Source organism: Mastomys coucha, unplaced genomic scaffold (assembly GCF_008632895.1).
Source record: "Mastomys coucha isolate ucsf_1 unplaced genomic scaffold, UCSF_Mcou_1 pScaffold21, whole genome shotgun sequence".
NCBI classification, from domain to species: Eukaryota; Metazoa; Chordata; class Mammalia; order Rodentia; family Muridae; genus Mastomys; species Mastomys coucha.
The window spans coordinates 48,236,629-48,260,045 of NW_022196904.1; the positions used below are offsets into that span (position 1 = coordinate 48,236,629).

At 38.4% G+C, this 23,417-nt stretch overlaps 1 pseudogene; it reads left to right on the forward strand.

Moving 5' to 3' along the window:
* The first annotated feature begins 22,700 nt into the window (after positions 1 to 22,700).
* Positions 22,701 to 22,898, forward strand: LOC116100540 (annotated as a pseudogene).
* The last annotated feature ends 519 nt before the right edge of the window (positions 22,899 to 23,417 follow it).

Below are 23,417 nucleotides of genomic sequence, written 5' to 3' on the forward strand. Positions count from 1 at the left end.
GTGACCTTATTGATTCCTGAGAGTTTCCATTGCCCATACCTACAATATCTTTTTTGTCATATTCCTTAAAATTTATAAAATATTATAACAATAAAAATGAGTGTTATAAAAGTTGTTTGATATAAAACAACAATCAATTTAAGTCTTATGTAGATGCTTATCTACAGCAATACTGAAAATACATACATTTTTCTCAATATAAATTTTAAATAACTCCAAACATATTAACTGTATATTTCAAAATAATACATCACTACTAGTATTTTCTTAAATGAACATAATTATATAAAGTCTTTTTTTTTGTATTTAGTAGAGTTTAAAATCTTGGATCTTACTGTGGTACAAGCCCAAAATATAAACAATTTTTAGATATTGGATTTCAGTGTAAGGAGGCTGTACTTCAATGACCCTCACTTCACCAAAGGATTTTACCTCCATGGTGGCTAAACTGAGAGTTGACAGTTCTGCTGTACTGAGGAATGAGTTGTAGGCATGACTTTTGGATACAGACTTCCTGCTATGGTCAAAACTATTTGATTTGAGTGAGTGACTTTATTTTCAGCCCACAGAAAACAGGTTACATTCATTTATGAAATAGTGTGCGTATTAAGATGGTCTATCCATAAAGTCATTCACCACTGTTTCAATGAACAGTGGTTCTGCTTGGAGGGTGGCACAGACATTACATGCAGGTAAGAATCTGGTTAATTAGCTGTGATAATTTGGAAAAGCCTTCATCTCAGAGAAAGAGTAACTTGTAAAGACCTCTTCTTCAAACTTGATATAAGAGCTACAAATGTCAAGCAAAGCATTCATTCTCACTCTTTGCTGTTCTCTTTCCTACAAGCCATCTCCCAAGTTAATTGTCTATGCCTCCCTTGGGTATATAAATACTTTTGAAATATATAAGCTGTTCTGAAAATCATAGTATAGTATAAAAAGCTGAAATGAACAATCCTACTAATAGGCTGAGATAGGAGAAGCAAGATTTCAAGACCCTTACATTGTACACAGCAAGACACTGTCACAAACAAGCTGAGAGTATATATAGATTGTACAATATTGGACCTATTCCCCCAATTACCAAATTAGAGAGACCATTGGATGACAATCAACAAATGTCTAATTCCTCATATTTTTGGATTTCAATCAATTAGGATATGTTCTTAATATTAATTTTCATATTAAGATATTAAGAAAAGGTTAATTGTCATTTCCTGTTGTTTTTGTTGTAAGAGGTTGAATTAGATTTGTGTGGATTTGTGGAAAGATTACTTTCTTGCTTCTTCTAGGGTATAGTTTTGCTCCTTATGCTGACATTTTCTATCTATTATCCTCTATAGGGCTGGATTTGTAGAAAGATATTGTGTAAATTTTGTTTTGTCATGGAATATCTTGTTTTCTCCATCTATGGTAATTGAGAGTTTTGCTGGGTAGAGTAGCCTGGGCTGGCATTTGTGTTCTTGTAGGGTCTGTATGACATCTGCCCAGAATCTTCTAGCTTTCATAGTCTCTGGTGAGAAGTCTGGTGTAATTCTGATAGGTCTGCCTTTATATGTTACTTGACCTTTTTTCCTTACTGCTTTTAAAATTCTTTCTTTGTTGAGTGCATTTGGTGTTTTTATTATTATGTGATGGGAGGAATTTCTTTTCTCGTCCAGTCTATTTGGAGTTCTGTAGGCTTTTTGTATGTTCATGGGCATCTCTTTCTTTAGGTTAGGTAAGATTTCTTCTATAATTTTCTTGAAGATATTTACTGGCCCATTACATTGGGAGTCTTCAGTCTCTTCTATACTTATTATCCTTAGGTTTGGTCTTCTCATTCCATCCTGGATTTTCTGGATGTTTTGGGTTAGGAGCTTTTTGTTTTTTGCATTTTCTTTAACTGTTGTGTTAATGTTTTTTTTTATGGTGTCTTGTGCCCTTGAGATTCTCTCTTCTATCTCTTGTATTCTGTTAGTGATGCTTTCATCTATGACTCCTGATTTCTTTCCTAGGTTTTGTAACTCCAGGGTTGTCTCTCTTTCTGATTTCTTTATTGTTTCTATTTCCATTTTTATGTTCTGGATGGTTTTGCTCATTTCCTTCACCTGTTTGATTGTGTTTTCCTGTAGTTCTTTAAGGGTTTTTTTGTGTTTTCTCTTTAAGAGCTTCTAACTCTTTACCTGTGTTCTCCTGTATTTCTTTGAAGGTCCTATCTATGTCTTTCTTAAAGTCCTGTATCATCATCATGAGAAGTGATTTTAGATCTGAATCTTGCTTTTCCCTTGTGATGGTGTGTCTAGGACTTGCTATGGTGGGAGAATTGGGTTCTGATAATGCCAAGTAACTTTGGTTTGTGTTGTTTATTCTCTTACACTTGCCCCCCAACCCCCGCCATCTGGTTATCTCTAGTGCTACCTGCCCTTGCTAAATTTGACTGGAGCCTGCCCTTCCTGTGATCCTTGTTATGTCAGAACTCCTCAGAGTCAAGCTGTCTCTGGGATCCTGTGATTCTTGGATCCTGTGATTCTGTGCTTGTTAGAGCACCTAGTAGTGCAGCAGCTTCCTCTGGGTATTGTGGGACTGGCTGCAGAGCTTGTACCCAAGGTCTGGTCAGGACACCAGCCCAGAGAGACCAGAAGGCTGTTGATTGCTTTCTTAAGCTGACCTCTATTCATTTGGGCTTGTGTTTGTTATAAGTTTAGTTGCTGATTTCTGTGTTTATCTTTTATAGATAGGTGAGCTTAAAAAAATACTTTTTTTCCTTCGTTTCTTTTTCTTCCCTGTGCTTTGGGCCTGATTGGCCTGGGGTTCTGGTGGCCAGAGAGTCTTCAGGTACAGTAGGGTGTCTCCATTGTGGTTTTTGTAGACTGAATGGCCTTTGAGGTTTTAAGTACCAACATTGCCTCCGAGGTCCTGAGGATCTCAAGTCCCTGGTGCTGGAGGGACTCTGTCATTCAGGGCAAGCAAATGAAGTCATGGACTGGAACATGGAACCCATGAGATGGGTTGTAGCTTATGGCTGTTGGGTGTGCTTTAAGGGATGCTGGCAGGCATAGGACAGGATCTCAGGGTGGCTTCTGGAAAAGGAGACAGAGGGGGGAGCCTGAATATAGAGCCAGAGGATGGGGTACAGTTTACAGCTGTTTGGTGTGCTTTAAAGAGACTTTTTAGGCATAGGGGCAGGGTCTTACCTAGGGTTCATGGTGCCAGTGTAGCCTCAGGAATAACCGTGATGTGTGTTTCTTGTATGCAAGAGTATGATGCGTCCTCTTTTCATACCTATTCTGTTAATATATGTCTTTGTGGATGGGAGAATTGAGGTCATTGACATTGAGAGATATTGCCTACCAATAACTATGAATCCTTGTTATTTTCTTGTTGTTATTATTGTTGTTCGTAATGGTGGTGGTAGTGTGTGTGGTTTTTTTCTACTTTTGGTTTTGATGATGTGAGATTATTTATTCCCAGTGTTTCATGAGTGTAGTTTAATTTCTTGGTTTGATTACTTTTCTGGCATTTTCTGTAGGGCTGAATTTGTAGATATATATTGTTTAGACTTGACTTTATCATAAAATATCTTCTTTTATCCACCTCTGTTGAAAAGTTTTTCTGGGTAAAACAATATGGGCTGATATCTGTAGTCTCTTAGAGTCTACAACACATCAAATTGAATGGATAGAAACTCAAAGCAATTTCTCTAAAATGAGGAACAAGACAAAGCTGTCAACTCTCTCGATTATCTATTCAATATAATACTTGAGCCTCTAGCTAGAGCCATAAGACAACTGAAGGAACCCAAGGGGATACGAATTGGAAGGAAGAAGTCAAGGTATCTTTCTTTGCAGATTATATTACACTAAATATAAGTGACCTCAAAAATTCTGCCAGGAAACACCTTCAGCTTAGTGGCTGGATAGAATATCAACTAAAAAGAAAATAAATAAAAATCAGTAGAATGGCAACCCTTTTATGTACAAAGGATAAATCAGCTCAGAAAGAAACCAGGGAAACAGCACCATTTTTCTTTGTATATGTTATGCTTGTTAGCTCGTTTGTATGTTGTGTGTGTGGGGGGGGGAAGTGCTCCTAATACTGGGAGTGGGTTTTATCTTACTCTTTTGCTCCTCTTGAGACTCTTTTCCTCCTGTTGGGTTTCCTTACCTAGATAAGAGAGCTTTTATTATGTCCTCTTGTATCCTGTATTGGCTGTCATTGTCTCTTGGAGGCCTGCACTTTTCTGAGTATGAAGTCCAGGGAAGTGGATCTGGAGGAGAGAGGATGTGGTGGTGGGAGTTGAGAGGAGAGAAGGGAGGAGACCTGTGGCCGGGATGAATTGTGTAAGAAAAGATTCTACATTCAATTTTAAAACACAAACAATAAACAAACAAAAACCACAAAACAAACAAACAAACAAATGAAAAACCCAAGCCTGAACAAATAAACTAGCTCCATATGTGGAAATTTTAACACACACACTCAAAAAATGAAAAACCAAGATAACATGTCACCTCCCCAAAATATAAACACCATAGTAATGGCCCCAATGAAAATGATATAACAGAAATTTCAGACACAAAGTATAAAAAACAAGTATATTTTGTTCAAATAACTCAAAGACAAAGAGATGAATGACATAAGTCAAACTAAGACATTAAAATCGTGTTTGAATTGCTGAAGAAAACCCAAATAAAAATGATGGAAATGACATTATTATAGTTAAAACATTTAAATACAAACTAAAGAAAGGGTGTTGAAAGCTGCAAGAGGGAAAGTTCAAGTCATTTATATATCACAAGTCCATCAGAACAGTACCTGATTGACAGAAAATTTGAAAGCCATAAATGCATGGAAAGGCATATTTTAAATTCTCAAATACTGCAATTGTCAACCCAGATAGACAGTTATACCCAATGAAATAATACTTTAAAATTGTGTAAGAAATAAAAAACAAACAAATAAAACTTTCTATTATGTAACAACTAAGCCAGATTTATAAAGGGTAGGAGAAGGATAATTCAGTTTGAAGTGAAGAGTAAACACAACCAAGAGGTCAATAGGTAATAAATAACCCAAAGACAGATAATCTGAGAAGCTTGATCAAATACTTCTTCCTTTCCTTGCATTGAGTTTCAGTATTTTTCTTCAAAATGATTGCTTCAGATTTTGTCTCCTAAGAATATCTTTTATTGGTTATTTTATTTATTTATACTTCAAACGTTATCCCCTTCCCCAGTTCCCCTTGAAGACCCTCTATCCCATCCCTTTTCCCAACCACTCACTCCCACCTCACCAGCCTAGCATTCCCCTATGATAGGGCATCAAGCCTTCATAGGACTAAGGGCCTTCCTTCCTATTGATGCCAGATAAGATCATCCTCTGCTACATTTGGAACTGGAGCCATGGGTCCCTCCATGTGTATTCTTTGTTTGGTGGTTTAGTTTCTGAGAGTTCTGGGGAGTCTGATTGGTTAATAATGTTGTTCTTCCTATGGAACTGCAAACCCCTCCAACTTCTTCAGTCCTTCCCCTAACTCCTCCATTAGAGTTCCCATGCTCAGCTCAAGAATTGGCTGAGAGTATCCACATCTGTATTGGTCAAGATCTGGTAGACTCTCTCTCAGGGAACATCCATATCAGGATCCTGTCAGCAAGTGCTTCTTGGCATCAGCAATAGTGTCTGTGCTTGGTGTCTGCAGAGTGCAGACGAGATGGATCCCTAGGTGGGGCAGTCTCTGGAGACCTTTCCTTCAGTCTCTGCTCCATTCTTTGTCCCTGAATTTCCTTAAACAGGAACAATTCTGTTTAATATTTTTCATAAGCTGTCATTTATTGTTAGAAGGGTTGTATGATGTTTTGAATAATATATGATATCCTGCTGAGTTGAGGTCTGCCCACTTTGTCTCCACTTTTGGCTTTGGGTTCTTATGCCCATCCCTTGAAGAATCCCTTGGAGCTCTACAGCTGTTGTGTGATGCTCTTTGTACTGTCAGGGTAAAGGTTGTGGGGGAAGTAATGTGGTCGAGAACATTGTGAAGTCATTCTGTATTTGGCAATGGGCTTTTTGTCAGCCTGGCAGAATATGTGTGCACAGTGGAGGGGACACTGAAAATGCAACTCTTATTGTCCACTTTTTTTTAATCTTCTGGGCACTCTTCCTTTCCTCTGTTCCCTCTCTCCTTCCCACCATGGCTTCCCTCTTCTCTTCTTTCCTTCCTTGAGATTTTATTCTATAGCACAAGTAAGCTTCAAATTCTCAAACCTCTGTCTTCTATTTATGCAGAGAGATTACATTATAATGGCACAAAATCATGTGCCATTATACCTCATTAATATTCCTTAATATGTTGCATTTTAATCCATATGTTATTTGAATATGTGATAATTACTTCTCTGTTTCAGTGATAAAACACTATGATGGAAAGAAAAATGGACGTTATTTTGACTTCTAGTTTCAGATGGATAAGAGTCCATTATGATGGAGAAGCATAGTTACAAGTCGCAGGAGCAGGAAGCTAAAAGCTCACATTTTCAATCATGAATGCACACCTGAAAAAGAGTGAACTAGAATTAGCAAGAACTTTTCGATCTCAAAAGCCACCTCCAGTGGTATGCATCATCCAGCAAGGCTGTACCACTTAGACCTCTGCAAATAGCGCACCAAATATTTAAATATCTGAGACAATAAGGTGTGGGCATTCTCACTAAAATCACCACAGAGTAGAAGGATTGTATTTGCAGATGGAGAAGGCTGATTGAAAATGGACATCTTTCTTCCCTCCCTGCATTTGCTTTAATATTCTGAGTGGACCTATTATCAATACCTTACATATTTTCATTGATTAGTCTTTATTATTCATTAGTCATTACCTCTTCATAGAGGGTAAACATGCACAGACATGGGAAGTTCAGATATTTCTTGACTTATGAAGGTGTTATGTCCTGATATACTCATTGCAAATCCAAAATTCATCTAATGCAACTAATTCATTGAGCATCTTGGCCCAGTGCAAAGCCATGCAGCAAATACAGCTGGTCAGTTAAGCAGCACTTAATCACACACAGCTCAGCACATGGCTGTGAGCTGTCAGTTGTTTCCTCTTGAGATCTCTGAGTCAGCACAATAGGAGAAGTAACTTACAGATTGTTTCCCCAGGATAAATGAAAAAAAGATGTTAAAATAAAAGAAGGGGTGGTTTCTAGCAATTTAACCGAGGTTCTCTAGTATCTTTATCTAAAACAATCATATGGAGGCAAAGAAGTTTGAAGACCCTCCAAAACTGCATTCCTGGCCTGAGAAAAAGAAGGAAGATATTGCTCAAGAACTAAAACTTCAGGTAAGTCTAGTAAATTGTGGCCAAGACAAGATATTTTATCAGCAAGCATGAGAACCTTTAAATAACCCCTATTACAGGCATGTGAACTCTCAAATAGCATGTGTACAATAATATGGCATGTTAAGGAAAATGTAGCCAGATAGATGTATCTGTAATCTCCCCATAATGAAGTAAGAGAACGGAAAATATGAGGTCTGCCTTGGCCTCTGTGAGATCATCTCAAGAAAGGAAGAAAAAAAGGAAAGAAAGGAGGAGTGAAAAAGAATGAGAAGGAAAAAAGACTTCTCAGTTTCTGAAGTATTTGTTTGTATGAATCTATACCACCTATAAGTATGTCCATCTCCACATCTATGATCTGTACAATCATCTAGGCCTGAGGGTGCAGCTCAGGGGAAAATCAGTTGCCTAGCATGTGTGAAGCCCTGAATTCAATTTTCAGTACTTCAGGAACCATTCTCTAATGCTGCAACCTGTCTTTTCTCATAAGGTCATGAATAAAGTCTGATGTATTAACTAGAACAAACAAGATCTCGATTAGCACACTCCATTTCTCTAGCTTAAAAAGAAAAAATCTTTCCACCATTGAGTCTATATTTTTACCTCAGCTTAGCAGCTAGTTCTTGATCAGCATCTGTTGAGCCATGTCCTGACTGATTCCAAAAGGCATCTCTAATTCACATTACATTTTCACATAAGCGTAGGAGGCTAGGCAACAGAGGGCTAAATGGGGTGAGCTGAAAACATATATAAAACTCCAAACAGTGAGTATGATCATACTTTGTATCAAATGTAGTTTCTCCACTTTACATGGTAAAATGGCATCTAATATGCAACTTCCATCCCCACAGGAGGAGGGTTCTTGCTTTGTCTTCAGCCTTTCTATTATCCCTGTATGTTAAAAAGTATTCTAATGTAAGTTAACTCATTCACAAAATTGCATATTCCAAAACATTCTCCCTTTACATGTATTTCCTCAAACAAACAAACAAACAAAAAACAGCAAACAAGGAAAAAAATAAATTCTAAGGTCCATCTAGGGAGATGCTAGCTGAAAGCCACAAACATCTGAGGCTACGGTGTATCACACTGGTGACCACCCTTTACTTACTGATTTGACTGTGATGATGGCTAGACATGCTCATTACTCAGCATCTTGATGCAAAGTAGATATTTATTTATTTATTTATTTATTTACAAGATTTTTTTTATTTAATCATTTTTTATAGTCCAGAATTTATTCCCCTCCTGGTCCACCCTCTGACTGTTTCACATCCCATACATCCTCCTCCACCATCTCAACGAGGATATTCCCACCCATACCTCCCACCCCACAAGAACTCCCCACTCCCTGGGACCTCCAATCTCTTAAGGTTTAGGTGTATATTCTCTGACTGAGTCCAGACCCAGCAGTCCTCTTCTGTATATGTGTTGGGGACCTCATATCAGTTGGTATATGCTGCCTGGTTGGTGGCTCAGTCTGAGAGATCTCAGGAGTTCAGGTTAGTTGAGACTGCTGGCCTTCTAATAGGGTCGCCCTCCTCAGCTTCTTCTAGATTTTTCCTAATACATCCACAGGGGTCAGCAGCTTCTGTCCATTGGTTGGGTGTAAATATCTGCATCTGACTCTTTCAGCTGCTTGTTAGGTCTTTTAGAGGGCAGTCATAATAAGCACCTTTAAATCTCAAGTGACAGTAAATGTTGATGAGGATGTAGAGAAAGAGGAACACTCCTCTTTTGCTAGTGGTACAACCATTCTGGAAATCAATCTGGAGGTTCCTCAGAAAATTGGAAATAGATGTATCCGAACACCCAGCTATGCCACTTTTAGGCATATACCCAAAAGATGCCCCACCATGCCTCAGGGGTATGTGTTCCACTATGTTCATAGTGGCCTTGTTTGTGATAGCCAGAAGCTGGAAACAACCCAGATGTCCAAAGCAGAAGAATGGATACAGAAAATGTGGTTCATTTACATAATGGAAGACTACTCAGCTATTAAGAATAAGAATATCATGATTTTTTATTTATTTTTAACTGATTTTTATAAGCAAAGAAAAGTGTTTTACCTGCACATATGTCTCTGCACTGCTTGTGTGCTTAGAAGACAGAAGAGGGTGACCCCTGGAGTTTCGTATGGTTGTGAGTCCATAGAAGGCAGAAGAGGGTGACCCCTAGAGTTTCATATGGTTGTGAATCCATGGAAGGTAGAAGAGGGTGCCCCCTGGAGTTTCATATAATTGTGAGTGACCATGTGGATCTTGGGAACTGAACCTCTGTTCTCTAGAAGTACAGGCACTCTGCTTGAGCACTGAACCATTTCTTGTGTTATGGTTAAATATTTTTTAAATAAAAAAGAGAAAGCCATGTGTTTTCCATTGTTTTCATTTCTTCTTTAGGAGGAATGACACTATTTTCAAATGAGAAATAAGTTCATAGGGAATGGCTTTCTACATGGCATAAGGGAACTTGGATTCAGGTAGGAATCTACATGGATTCAGGGACCTTGAGTAATAACCAGAAAATGGATGATGTTGTCCTTCCAAAGCTCTCAGAATGCATCTATGACAAGCTATAACTTCACAGGAACAATTATGAGCACTCACGGTGGGCATCTAGGCTCATCAGCAACTTACCTCCACTCTTGTGGCAGAGACATTCCAAAACATTTGCTTAAGTGTTTGGAATTCATCTAGACTGGGAACATTTCTTTGATTCTAATTTTGTGAAAAGCAGTATGCCTGTTGAACCATGTAGGTAAATCTTCCTATCTACCAGTTCATATGTGTTATCTAGACCTGATTCTTACGCAGTTGTATTATTTCCTTTCCTGTTGCCAAAGGCACATTAGCATAGACTCAGACAATTATGTTTCTAAATGAGGTATATTTGGGACCATGACTATTGAGGTATAATGTTGAGGTGCTCCATGTGATGACAACAGACTTCCTCTTGGCTGGTCTGGAGTTAGAGGGCAGGGAAGATTGAGGCATATGGTAAGAAGCATCTCTATGAAAATATCTATTCTCTTCTGAGTGCCCACCCTCCTCTTCTTGAGATACCTGGATTCATGTATGGTCTCTCCATCCAAACGAACATTTGTAATCCTAAGTGCCTTCCAAAGGTCCCACCTTCAAATACCATGTAAGTTTAAGTTTCCCCTGTAATGCCTCCAACTGAGGATTAGATGCTAATACATGAAGGTTTGAGTGATACTCAAATAGCAGCAATGTTTATATTCTCTTTGCTCTTTGGAGATTAGAACTTGAGAATCAGCTGCTGTCCATGTTCCAAAACAACCTTTATTTCACCACTCAACCAGAAGATGACAAAAGACTCTCTGCACCTGCATAAAAGTGTGGCTCCAGCCAGATTAAGAAGTACTTAGCAATCAGATGGCTAACTCCTGGCACAAGAAGTGTTTAGAAGCACACCTTTGAGGTTCTCTGATTTGTTGCTTTATTCTCCCTTTACCCAATGCCCCATTTTGTCATTCTCTGTTGGATGCTGACCCGTGTGTCCTCCTTGTGCATCCGTGTCTCTCTGGAACTCTGCTTACCTCTTGTACATTTGAAGGTACCAAACCAACTACACATGCAGTTTATATGAGATGGATATACCACAGATGTGTTTCTGCCATTTCAGATAAACTTGGAATGTATGTTTCAGACCCCAGATATATACATGGATGAGGAAATCCAGTTTTGGAAATAGTGTTTGCTTAAGCTACTATAAACAAAAGTCATAAACTGGAGGCTTTAGCTGGTATGTATTTTTCTAGTTTGTCAGGTTTAACATTAAGCATCAAATGCTTCATGAGTGATGTCTTCTGAGGATTCTGTCTTCCACTTTAAGGAGACCTTTTTCTCCCATATCATCACATTGACATCATATGTGCATCTGGCCCAGTCTCCTTTCATAATATACACCATTCATATTAGACTAGAATTTATTATAATGACCCCACTTAAACTTTGTTATTGCTTTTAAGAGGTTATCACTGCATATAGTCATCATGGGGCTTGGGTTTTATTATAGAAGTTGGGGGAGAGAAACAATTTAGTCAACATCGGTAATAATGTTGCTGTCAAAACTAGCCTTAGGCCAGTTCTGTGTCCATTAGAGCCAGATATATTGTTCCCACCATGCCTGTTCTGGCAAGTTTTCTGGCTAAATAGCACCAATCGTGGTCTTAGGATCCCGATGAAGAAACATCTTTTCAGTGGTTTGGACTAATGTTGAATTAGAGGATGCCCTAGTCTGCTTTATTTTCCTTAACATAATACGACAATGTGTAATTGATAAAGAAAAGGTTATTTTCCACAATTTTAGAGGTAGGAAATACCAAAGTTAAGGGAGAAAATTTAAGCAGCATTACTGTATGTAGATGACAATGTGCTGAGGGGAAGGCTGGTGAGCTCAGGAGCCTCGGCCTCTTTTGTCACAGAAGATTCACTCTCAGGAATCCAGTTACCTATAATAACCTTAGTAATCCACCCTATGGATATCATCAGAATAGAAATTTGGGAGTTATAAATTTCAGCATGCAATATAGGGGAGACATTCATATCATCATGGGGTAAAATCTTAAAAATTAATTAAAATATAGTTACATCATTTCCATCCGTTCACTCCACTTTATTCCTCCAACTCCTCCCATGCTCCACCTCAGTTCCTCCCATACTTCTGGCCTCTATATAGGCACAGATGTGGATATGGATATACATATATAGACATGTGTGTACACACATAGCATATGTATGTATCATATTTTTTATTATTTATTTATTTACTTATTTACTTTCATCCTGCTCACTGCCTCCCCCTTCTCACCCCTCCCATAATCCTTTTCCTACTCTCCCCTTCTACTTATCTTCTGAGAGGGTGAGGGTATCCTCCTATCCTGGCACTTCAAATCTCTGTGAGGTTAGGTGCTGCCTCTCCCATTGAGTCCAAACAACACAGTCGAGCTGCAAGAATATGTCCCACATATAGGCCACAGCTTTTGGGATAGCCCCTGCTCCAGGTGTTTGGGAACCACATGAGGACCAAGTTGCATATCTGTTGCATATGTATAATAAGACTTAGGTCTAGACTGTGTATGTTCTTTGGATGCTGGTTCAGAGCCCGAACGGTTCACATTAGTTGATCCTGTTGGTCTTCCTGTGGAGTTTATATCCCTTTAGGGATTCTAATCCTTCCTCCTATTTTTCCATAAGAGTACCCAAGCTGCATTCACTTTTTAGTTATGTTTGCATCTCTCTTAGTGAGTTGGTAGGTAGATTCTCTCAGAGGACAGCCATGCTAGAGTCCTGTTAGCAAGCATGACAGAGTATCACTAATAGTGTCAGGTATTGGTGCTTGTCCATGAGATGGGTCTCAAGTTGGACTGGTGATTGCTTGGCTATTCCCTCAGCCTCTGCTCCATCCACAATCCATACATTTCTTGTAGACAGTTTAGATAAGTTTAGAGTTAAAAGATTTGTGAGTGGATTACTGTCCCTTTTGCTCCACCAAGGTAGCCTCCCCTACCTCCATATCCCTAATGCTGTGAGACATACAGAGCTAAGGACATTCCCATTGATTCATGAGCGCTTCCCCTGTCCTAGGTCTCTGTTTCTTCCTGGAGATGCCTCTTACCTCCCACTCGCCCTGCTGCAATAATTGCAGATTTTCACTCATTATCATGGTCATTCAGCCATCCCCTATGCTCCTCCCCACCTAGCCACCCATTGCCCTCCAGATCATTTCTCCCACCAGTTCTCCTCTTCTATCAATCTTCTCTTTTTTTGCCTTTTTTCTTTTATTTTAAGATAGACAATATTCATTTATTTTTACATAATCCTTCAAATATGAAAATATCTAGAAACACAGAATATTAAAACAAAAACAATGATTAAGATTTCATTTAAAATTAATAAAATTATGCAATATATTTGAATCATTATTATTAATATTATTATTATTATTAAAATTTTTTGGCTGTTGTTTTGCTGTATATTGCCTTTATTATGTTTGGTATGGGCTTTGAAATTTTGATTTCTCCAATACTTTTTTATCATATAAGTGAATAGTTATTTATATGTTTACTTATTTATTTATTTTTTACATTCCATATTCCATTCTGCACACCTCCATCCACCCTTCGACTGCTCCACATCCCACACCTCCTCCCTATCCCACCCCATCTCCACATGGATGTCCCCACCCCTGATCCCACCTGACCTCTAAACTCCCTGCGGCCTCCCGTCTCTTGAGGATTAGGTGTATCATCTCTGAATGAACACTGACCCGGAAGTCCTCTACTGTGTGTGTGTGTTGAGGGACCTCATATCAGCTGGTGTTCCATCAATCTTCAATGACCATTCCATCCTCCATTTCAATTAACACTCAGACATCCTTGCTTGTGCCCTCCTTCCTGTCCAGGTATTTTGAGTCTGTGGAGTATGGCATGGACATCATATATTTTATGGCTAATATCCATTTATAAGTGAATATATGCTTTGCATGTCCTTTTGGGATTGGGTTATCTCTCTCAGGATATTTTCAAGATCTATCCATTTGCCTGAAAAATTCATGATGTCTTTGTTTTTCATAGCTGAATAAATAGTGTTCCATTGTGTAGACATACCATATATTCTTTATCCTTTCTTCAGTTGAGGGACATCTAGTTTGTTTCCAGTTTCTAGCTATTAAGAATAAAGCTGCTATGAACATAGTTGGGCAAGTGTCTTTGTGAGATGGTGGAGCATCTTTTGGCTATATGACCAGGAGTGGTATGGCTGGGTCTTGAGTAGAACTATTTCCAATTTTTTGAGAAACCACCAAATTGATTTCCAAAGTGGTTGTACAAGTTTGCCATCCTACCAGTAATAGAGGAGTGTTCCTCTGGCTCTTCATCCTTGCCAGCATGTGCTATCATGTGAGTTTGTGATCTTAGCCTATGTAAGATGGAATCTCAAAGTTATTACTTTGCTTTTTCCCAATGACTAAGGACATTGAACATTTCTTTAAGTGCTTCTTGGTCATTTGATATTCCTCTATTGAGAATTCTCTGTTTATCTTTGTGACACATTTTTAATTGGGTTATTTGGGTTGTTAGTGTTTAACATTGTGAATTCTTTATTTATCTAGTATTTATCTAAATTTTGGATACTAGGCCTGTGTCATACATAGGGTTGGTGAAGATCCTTTTCCAATTTGTAGGCTGCCTTTTTGTTTTATTGACAGAATCCTTTGTCTTATAGAAGCTTTGCAGTTTTATTTATTTTTAATTTTTTCATTTTTTAATTTTATCATTATTAATCATTCCATTTGTTTGCATCTCAAATGATATCCCACTTCCCTGTTATCCCTCCACCTTCCCCCATCCTTCATCTGTCCTCCCCCCTCCCTTTTGTCTGTATGAGAGTGCTCCCCCATGCACCCACACTCTCCTGCCCCACTGCTCCAGCATCCTCCTACTCTGAGGCATCCAACCTCCCTGGGACCAAGGACCCCTCCTCCCATTGCTGTCAGGCAAGGCCATCCTCTACAAAATATGTATCTGGAGCCATAGATTCCTCCAGGTATACTCTGTGGTTAGTGGCCTAATCTCTGGGAGAACTGGGTAGTTATGGCAGTCTATGTAGTTCTACCAATGGGGTTGCAATCCTCCTCTGCTCCTCCAGTCCCTCAGCCAGCTCCCCCACCAGACTCCCTGAGTTCAGTCTGATGGTTGGCTCCAAGCATGCACCTCTGCATTGGTCTGCTGCTGGCTGGACCTCCCCAGCAACTGCCACACTTGGTTCCTGTCTACAAGCTCCTCTTGACCACGGCAACCATGTTGAGTTTGGTGTCTGCAGACATGATGTATATCCAGGTGGTGCCCTTCCCTGGTTGTCCCTTCCTTCAGTCTCTGTTCCATTTTTTTGTCCCTGTTCTCCTGTTCTTCCTTTGGACAGGAACATTTCTGGATTAAAAATCTTTGAGATAGGTTAGGTCCCATTTATCAATTGTTGATCATAGAGCCTTGACTTCTTCTTTTGCAATTTGTATCACCTTGGTCTCCCTTATTTGTCCTATTGCTCTGGCTAGAACTTCGGGTACTTTATTGAATAGACAGGGAGAAAGTGAGCAGCCCTATTTGTCCCTGATTTTAGTGGAACTGCTTTAAGTTTCCATTTAGCTTGATTTGGCTATTGGCTTGTGGTATATTGCTTTGATTATGTTTAGGTATGTGCCTTGTACCCCTCATCTCTGAAAAGCTTTTAAGATATACAGGTGTTAGATTTGGTCAAAGCCTTTTCAGCATCTAATGAGTTGGTCAGGGGATTTTTTTTTCTTTTTGTTTATGAATTGTGTTGATGGATTTTCATATATTCAACCATCCCTGCATCCCATGAAGTCTCCTTGATCATGATGGATGATATCTTTGATTTGTTATTGGATTCTGTATACAACTATTTTATTGCATATATTTGCATCAATGTTCATAAGAGAAATTTGTCTGAAGTCTTTATTTTTGTTCAATCTTTATGTGGTTTAGGTATCAAGATGACTGTAGCTTCACAGAATGAATTTGGCAGTGTTCCTTCTGTTTGTTTTATGTGGAGTAGTTTGAGGAGTATTGGTATTAGGTCTTCTTTGAAGACCAGGTAGAATTCCATACTAAAACCTGTTGCAGCATTTTCTCTGCCCAATCACATTAAGGCAGTGACAGGTCTGTTATTACAGGAATAGAGAGGTATAAGTTTAGGAGTGGGACCGGTCAGGTGAGAGAAACCTGAGAGAAATCAACATGGAGAAGACGAACAGGAAGATGATCCAGTCCCATGTAGTTTTAAACAGCCACACATAGCTAAGGTTTTCACAAGGTTAAAATAATTGGGTTAAAGTATTATCTTTATAATTTGGCTCTGAATTGTTGTATTGACATCTTGTAAACTGTGATCTTATTGATATATAAACCTGATTGGACAATTAAGCCTTAAGAGTCATGTTTCTACCAGGTAACTAGGCACTAGATGACTGATTGTGGGGTGTGTGGGGTGTTGCATGTAAGTGAGATGAACTTGCTAGCTGGGAAAGAATTGCAGGCCCCTGCCAGGACATAGTGTTGAGGCTGGTCAGTACTGGTACTAGAGTGGGAATGTGGTACAGGGGAGCAGGAGAGATTGAGGGGTGGTCTTTTTTAATATTTCTCCACAACAAAAAATCATCTGATCCTGGGTTTTTTGTTTGTTTTTTGTTTTGGTTAGGAGACTTTAAATAACTACTTTTATTTCTCTAGGAGGTTATAGGGGTATCTAAATAGTTTACCTGATCTTGATTTAACTTTGTTAAGTGGTATCTCTCTAGAAAGTCATTCATTTCAATAAGATCTTCCAGTTTTGTAGTATGCAGGCTTTTGAAGTAAGACTTAATGATTCTTTGAATTTATACTATTTTTCTCTTTTCATTTCTGATTTTGTTTATATGGATATTCTCTATCTTTTGCTTAATTTGTCTAATGGTTTGTCTGTTTATTTTCTCCAAGAACCACCTCTTGGTTTCAGTGTGCTCGTGTGTTTGTGTGTGTTTTGCTTTCTTTGTTCCTATCTGATTGGTTTCAGCCCTGCCTGAATTTTACTATTTCCTGCCTTCTACTCTTTGGTGTGCCTGCTACTTTTTTTCTAGATCCTTTAGGTATACTTTTAAATTGCTGGTATGAGTACTTTTTAATTTCTTTATGGAGGCATTTAGTGCTATGAAATTTCCTCTTAGCCCTACTTTCATTGTGTCCCATAAGTTTGGGTATGTTGTGCCTTCATTTTTACTGAATTCCTTAAATATCTTTTTTATTTCTTCCCTGATCTAGAGATCATTAAGTAGAGATTTGTTTGATTTTCATGAGTGTTTCTGGTGTTTCTGCTGTTGCTGATGTCCATCCTTATTCGATGGTGGTCTGATAAGATACAAGGTATTATTTCAATTTTCTTGTATGTGTTGAGGCTTGCTTTGTGACTGACCATATGGTCAATTGTTGAGAAGGATCCATGAGGTGCTGAGAAGAAGATATATTGTTTTGTGTTTGGGTAAAATATTCTACTGATGTCTTGTTAGGTCCATTTCATTCATAACGTCTGTTAGTTTCATTATTTTTCTTTTTAGTTTTTGTCTGGATGACAAATTTGTCTGAATGTCTCAATTGGTGAGAGTGGGCTGTTGAAGTTTCCCTAACTAATGTGTGGGGTGTGATGTGTGATTTAAGCTTTAGCAGTATTTCTTATTCAAATGTGGATGCCCTTGTGTTTGGGCGTTGATGTTCAGAATTGAGATACCATCTTGGTAGACTTTTCCTTTGATGAGTAATAAGTGCTCTTCTTTGTCATTTTTGATTAATTTTATTAGATATTAGAATGGCTACTCCACCTTGCTTCTTGGGTCTGTTTGCTTGGAAAACTTTGTTCCAGCCCTTAACTCTGAGGTAATATCTATCTTTAAATGTGTGTTTTTTGTATGAAGCAGATTGGTGGATCCTACTTTTTCATCCCTTCTGATAGCCAGTGATGATTTTTTTATTGGTAAATTGAATCCATTGATATTGAGAGATATTAATGACCAGTGATTGTTATTTTTTGTAATTTTAAAGTTGCTGGTGTTAGTGTGTGTGTGTGTTTGTGTGTGTGTGTGTGTGTGTGTGTGTGTGTGTGTGCTTCCCTTGTTTTGGCTGGGATGGAATTACTTATTTCCTGTGTTTTCATGAATGTAGTTATCCATTTGGAGTTTCCTTCCAGTATTGTTTGTAGGAATTGGATTTGTGTATTGATATTGTTTATATTTGGATTTGTCTTGAAATGTGTTGTTTTCTCTATCCATGGACATTGAGAGTATTGCTGGGTATAGTAGTCTAGGTTGGCATCTGTGATATTTTACAGGTTGCAAGACATATGTTCAGTTCCTTCTAGCTTTTAGAGTCTCTGTTGAAAAGTTGGGTGTAATTCTGATAGGTCTATGTATGTTACCTGACCTTTTCCCCTTGTTGCTTTTAATATTGTTTCTTTGTTCTGTAGATTTTGTGCTTTGATTATTTGTGCTGGAGGATTTTCTTTTCTAGTCCAATCTAATTGGTGTTCTATAAGCTTCTCATATGTTTATAGGCATCTCTTTCTTTAGGTTGGGAAAGTTTTCTTCCATGATTTTGTTGGGAATATTTTCTGAGCATGGGAGTTGGGACTCTACCTTCTATTTATATTATTCTTAGGTTAGATCTTTTCTCTTTCTTTCTTTCTTTCTTTTTTTTTTTTTTTTTTTTTTTTTTTTTTTTTTTTTTGGTTTTTCAAGACTGGGTTTCTCTGTGTAGTCCTGGCTGTCCTGGAATTCACTCTGTAGACCAGGCTGGCCTCGAATTTAGTAATCTGCCTGCCTCTGTCTCCTAAGTGTCGGGATTAAAGGCATGTGCCAGCACCACCTGGCTAGGTCTTTTCATGGTATCATGTGGTCCAGATTTCCTGGACCTTTTATATCAGAAATTTTTTAGATTTAACATTTTCTCTGATTGATATATCAATTTTTTCTATTGCAGCTTCTTTTTTTTAAAAAAATTATTAGTTATTTTCTTTATTTACATTTCAAATGTTATCCCCTTTCTTGATTTCTCCTCTGAAACCTCCCATCCCCTCCCCATTCTCCCTGCTCACCAAGATTCACCTGAGATTCTCTCTTCCATCTCCTTTATTTTGTTGGTGATGCTTGCATGGGTGGTTCCTGCTATCTTCCCTAGGTCTTCTATCTCTAGGATTCCCTCAGTTTGTGTTTTCTTTATTGCTACTATTTCCACCTCAGGTCTTGCACAGTTTTATTTATTTCTTTCACCTGTATTTGCCTGCTTGTCTTTAAGAGATTTACTCATTTCCTCTTTACAGACCTCTATTAGTCATGAGTTGGATTTAAGGTCATTTTTTGTGTGTTTTACTTGTATGAGGATATCCAGGGCTTGCTATAGTGGTGTAGCTGTGCTCGGAAGGTGTTATATTGCTCTGGTTTTTGTTGATTATGATTTTTTGAGAACCTTGAGTCAAGAGTATGGCTTTGGTCCCTGGATGCTCCTATTTTAGTAGGTGTTGGAAGGGGTCCTTAACTTTGATGACCCTGGAGTGTGTTGGATGGGTATCCTTGGTCTGTATGGTTCAGGATCTGCAGGTCTTTATTTTTCAGGAGCCTCATATCCAATGAATGTAGGCCAAGTGATCAGGGGAAAACGGAGATCCTCTGGGCTATGGACTTGCTCCAGAGGACTCAGCAAGCAGGGAAGATGGATGGGTGAAGGGAAGCCTACATGTATAGTTCAGGCCCCACAGGTCCAATGAAGGTAAGAGGAGAGACGGTAGGGAAACGGAGATCTCCCTGAGAGAGCAGGCTGCTCAGGGCAGCTCAGCTTGCTCCAGAGGACTCAGTAAGCAGAGAACATCTATATATAATATTTTATATAAAATATTTGTAAATAGTATATTAACATGTTGTATATTCATATATCACACACATATATAATGAACAGGAATAATATATTATCAATTATATTGATATAAATTAATAATTAAATAAGATATTATAAGACATATATACATTCATATGCATACATACATTTAACATACACATGTGTTACATGTCTTATATGTGTGTGCATATAAAATATTAATATAATCTATATGCATATACACCATACACACACAATGTTATATATATAAATATTATGTATAGATACATGTGTACATATAGAATGTGTATATGTATATATAAAATGTATGTATGTGTATGTATGGCCTAAGGATCCTATTCAGTGTTAGCTGTATAAGATGGTGATTTCAGGGCTGATTACTTGGTACTGGATAGCCAATTAATGACCTTTCAACTCTTCTCATACACACCAAACAATAAGCACTCTTAAATAAGCAGTATTGATGGTAACTTTCTGAACATCTTGACTTCTGTGTAGTTGAAAGTCCTACTCCCACAATTAAACAGCATATATGTGGGTTGGAGCACAGGATTCTGGAGTATTTATGTGAAAATATATGCTTCAAGAGGAGTCTCCTAGTTGGCCCCAGAATAGGCAGAAAGTCTGCTGCATTTGAGGAATCAAATCATCATCCTACCTTAGATGAATTGAAGCAGAAATTGTAGGGGTGGAGCCCAAGTATCTCATCCAGCTTCTCTTGGCGGTTGTTAACAGAAAGTTTTAAGAACCAATGTGTATAAAGTGGGACATGACCTCTCCAAGATATGGTTGAGGAGAAGGTTTTTATAGTAGATTTGGGAGAGAAGCATCTGAAGAAAACCTGAGAAGGGAGAGAAAGTGGTGCTTTGTACATGGCCAGCAAAACAGACTAAGCCATAAAAGAAAAGAGATGGGGGAGGAGAGGAAGGGGCACAAAGAAAGGAAGACAAAGGTGACCAAGAGAGTGCATGGCAAAAATGGCAATGATAGACAGGAATGAGAGGGGAGGGGAAGGCCATAAGCTGGGGAAGGTTAGGTTAGGGAATGGGGTTAGAAATGCTGAGAAGAACCAGAGGCACTGAGTGAGCCTGGAGACCAGCATGGACTTTGGTGTGCTCATAGGCACCACCCACAGCCATTTCTCCCATTGCCTTTTGACCTGATACAGTGGAGAAGAGGAACTTTACGGCAAGTTCCTCTTGCATAAGAGAAGAAGAAGCTTCAGTGGGTGGAACACTAGTATTGCTGCCCTAACCATGACCCTAAGCATGATGCCATGTGCTCACCAGAGGTAACTGTTCATGCAGGAGTGACAAAATTTTAGAGATATAACTGTATAGACTACTTAGACAATGTACCCCAAGAAATGTGAATTTCCTCAAGAATATCACGCTGAAGAAAGGGAAAGTATAGAAGACTTATGCTAGAGGGGAACTTGTTCCCAAGAAAAAAAATTACAGTTTTGTCAGACCACCTTTCACCAGAAACTGGAACTGAGACAATCACAATCTCTGGTCCTCTACTTAAGCCTAAAGCACCTATCAGAATAATCTATACAGAAAGGAAAAGATATTTTAAACTTTTATTAAGATTTATTTGATATAAAAGTTCTTCTTCCAATGTGGCCATTGATTGTGTCTTTTCTGTCTTTTACTGTTACTAGACTCTTTATCTGGACTATCACAGGGGAAAGAGTGGCTAGGCTTACTCTGTCATCAACCAGAAGATGTACTTTGGAGTTGTCAAGGCTGCAGTGGTCCAGACTCTAACCCTAACAGTTCTGGCAACAGGAAAACAGGCCTCAACAGTGCTGTGCATCTATCTAGAAATCAAAGTCAGTATTTATTTATGAAACTGGAAATCTCTTATGTCCACACGTAGTGTAGGAATGTTTTTCAAAAATATACTCACTTTGTTACCTAGTAACCTAAAAAGAAAAGAAGGAAGGAAGGAAAAAGGAAGGAAGAAAGGAAAAAAGGAAGGAAAAAAGGAAAAAAGGAAGGAAGGAAAGAAAGAGGAACAATGGAAAAATATACCTGCTGCTTAATCATTATGAGGCTGACAATGAATTTAGTTTCCTGACCGCTGCCCTGGAGACTCCTCTCTCCATAATGGCCTACAACAAACAAATCTGTGTCCCACATACAGGACATGTGGTTTGCAATGCTATCAACAGACTGATGTCTTCTCTTTTAGTTGCTTGTCTCAGTCTTACAGGGACATAGAACCTGTATTTCTGATGCTTTTTTTCTTTGATACCCTGGATTATCAGGAAATGTGTTCAATTCAAATAATCCACCAAATAACTCTTTCTGCTGAAACAGTTTTACACTTCAAAAATGTGTTACACTATGTGCTTATTTTGGAGACCAAGTGTTGAGAAAAGCAAACATTTAATAAACATTCTTGATTGATTCAGGGTGTTATCTCTGGGCCCCAGAGAATTAGTGATTGTGAAATTTTAGGAATATTTTTAATTCAGACCTTGAATGGTGCCACAGAGTCAACTGTGATGCTGCAACTCTGAAGAAGCCTAATTTGGTCCAGCTCATTGGACCAAATTCTAGGCTACCTGTGGCTGTACTTCAACTTTTTGCCTTCTCAGGAAGTCAGGGTTGAAGTCACAGGCTGTTTCTCATCTTTCTCTATGGTATCTTTCCATTTCTCATGCTTTTTAGCAATCTTGTCCCCTACTTATTGATTCCAGTGTTCTTTGTGTCTTCATCACTCCTGAATTTGTCCTTTGTCTGATTACTCAGTAGTAGTGTGACACATAGAGAAAGCTTTTTCATTCATTTACACAGGAACCCCCATCTTCATTGTACTGGAAATATTTTAGTTAAAATATTTATGTTTTCACTGACTGACATCTTTGCTAAGGGTCACATTGAAGCAACATTGCTTTGGGGACAGTCCTTAGGAGTTAGGATGCCTGAAGGCATCAAGACTTCTACCAAGAACTACAAAATCATCCCCTTTGACAGCAGCTTCGCAAACCAGAACCAGACTAGGAACTGCTGGCAAAACTACCTATACAATGACGGCAAAGGGGGTGATGTCTGTATGTGTGAGTGGTGCTGGTATGTGTACAAATCTCTTTGTCCAGTATCATGGGTCTCAGCCTGAGATGACTGAAGAACAGAAGGCATATTTCCTGGGAAGATCTGACCTGGTTCTGCCCACCTCTCCTCTGTTGTTTGATCTTCTCCCCAGATAGAAAGGGGGACCTTGGTATATGATAGTTCCTACACTGGGACCCTGAATCACGATGCAACTACTAATAAAAACTCACTGGAAAAGTTAAAAAAAAATATGTTTTCAAAAATACATACAAGACAAGGAAACTATAAGAGATGTAAGTATGTTTATTTCTATTATTGTAGTGATTATATCTTGAGTATATGTTTCTATCTAAAAATCATCCAATCATGTGAATTGGCTACATGCAGCTTTATATCAAATAAATCTTAAAATTATCTTTGCACTTTTATTTAGATTATGTCTTTGTTAGGAAGCTCTTATCCAACCTCTCTCTTGTTGGATTCACTTAGTGAGGGAGTATAAAATTTTAAATAACAGGTTGAGTCAGTTTTTTTTCCTTCTTATTTCTAATCTTACCTGATGTGGTCTTTCAAAGGTTTCAAT